Consider the following 2198-nt stretch of genomic DNA (forward strand, 5'->3'; position numbering starts at 1 on the left):
CTAATAGGCCGAAAAAACCCCTCTCAATCCCTTGATAGTTCTGTCTCTACACATAATTGATATTATCTTTTAGGTTTTTTGGATTATCGGCTGTTTTCCAATTATGTTGATTGTAAAATGTGAACCGTGATGGATATGAGTGATTTATCTCTTTTGGTTTAAATACAAAATTACAATAAATTATTTTTGTCAGTGGGAACCGTCAAATGTTCTTCAAGGGAGAAAGAGCTTATTTTTCAATCTTGCGTATAACTTTAATACTAGTTTTAATGTCAGTGTGAAGTTTAGGGTTATTGTGACTATCTATAAACGATCATAATTTTTTAAGAACTTTGAAAGTCTCTTAATAACTTTTATGGAACCCAGAAGTCGAGATATGGTTGAGGGTGAAGAAGTGGGGTTGGAGGTGCAACCTAATGTGACGTGGAGAAAATTCGAAAGAGGTATAATAGATTATATTAAGTGATCATTAATCTTAGTCTCTAAAGATTTTCGAGCTCTCTTAAATACTGTTTTATTACACTCTTCGTCTGTCATTTGGAATGAGATACACAAAGGAAACTTCGATTGCTGCTTCTAGGAATATAAAGATCCTGATTTGAGAAATAGCAAATATCCGGCTCCTCACATATGACATGGTTTGTGTGGGTGCAGTTGCTGTTCCAGCCTAGATTTCGACCGTGAATTAACGACCATTATCTTCTGCCAAGCCAATGGCACAGTCTAAAGAATAATCATTGATTAAATGGGGCCTAAACCAGCAGATTAGTTTTCGACTTTCGACCTGTTTACTGCTTTCATTTGCAATAAAGAATAGGAATAGGAATAGGAATAGGAATACTAGCAATAGAATAGTATAATAAATAATTAGTGGCAACAAAGCTGCCCAATATTTAAAAGTTGCTTCTGTTTCCCTACTGATTGACATTAAGATACCAATGATTAGCGCCAAAAACATCATACTAACTAATACATCAAAGTTGCTGACCAGACTTGCCGTCCTGCCAAAATCTCGCATCGGACAATGTGTTTATTACATGAAATAAAATACGATTTGATTTCTCAATGTAATTCAAAGAAAACTGCGTTAAATTTTTTACTTGTATGATAAATCTAAAAAGAAAAGAAAAGCAAGGCAAAAAGCAAAGAACGTCTGGGTCAAGGAACATAATCATGCTCAATTCCCGGCTGTGTTCTGATCATTGATGCACAAGGCATTTTATGATTTCCCCTGACCCAGGACGTATCCAATGCCACTGATGAATCGGATTCCTTCTCCATATCTTTGATCTTCCTCTCTCTCAACAATTTCGACGTCGATGGCGAACCCTATCACCCACCATTTCCAAACCCAGATCCCTCCCTTCTTCTCCAGCCTCGACATCGTCCGTATCACAACGCAAAAATGCCCTGCCTTCTCGGTCACGCAAACATCTCTCTTTGTCATGTTCTTTAACAAGAACGACCCGTTTTTTCCGAATCCGACACATATAAGACGTGTCACATTTTTCTCTTTCGTTTCTAAATACGGAAACCGGATCGAAATAGGTTTCCCCGTGACGATCAATGTCAAATTTCGATCCGTTAATGTCGTTATATCTGTGTTATCATACAACTGGAAGCCGATAACTGGAGAGACAAACGAATAACCGGGGACCTGATAATATCGGGAAGACCAATTTCCCAGGTTGTCATAGACTATAGCTAATCTTTTAACTTAAGGAAATGTTCTAACACTAGGTGAGATCTTAACATGTTTAGAATCGACTCCTCTGCCCATAAACTCCAGCTACGTAGTCTATTAACAGAAACCTTCATGCCGGAGAAATTAGAAGGAAGTGAAACTCGGCGTAAAATACATGTACGACGATAATCATTTAACGTCTGATTCGAATAATATCGAAACAAAGTGTCTAAAGGCTTGGGATCATAGCCACCGGAGCCGCCACCATCACCGCAAACGATCGAGGATAGCAAGGAAGAGAAAACCATGAAGATGATGAACCGACTTGTGTCAGACCCCATCAAGAACGCCCCATCAAGCTTCGATGTTCAAACTTCCGCACAAAGCGAATCGAGACCATCAACGGAGAGCTGGCGAAAGAGTGGGAGATGTGATTAAAACAGGAAGAATAGAAGAAAGGGTGTGTCGAGTTCCATGAAAATATAAATATTATATTGTGATGAAAAAGGAGAGA

At 38.4% G+C, this 2198-nt stretch overlaps 1 pseudogene; it reads right to left on the reverse strand.

The window, feature by feature from the left end:
• Positions 1–1158: 1158 nt before the first annotated feature.
• Positions 1159–1780, reverse strand: LOC120152943 (annotated as a pseudogene).
• Positions 1781–2198: the final 418 nt, after the last annotated feature.

This window comes from Hibiscus syriacus, unplaced genomic scaffold, assembly GCF_006381635.1.
Source record: "Hibiscus syriacus cultivar Baekdansim isolate YM2019G1 unplaced genomic scaffold, ASM638163v2 tig00111096_pilon, whole genome shotgun sequence".
Classification (NCBI taxonomy): Eukaryota; Viridiplantae; Streptophyta; class Magnoliopsida; order Malvales; family Malvaceae; genus Hibiscus; species Hibiscus syriacus.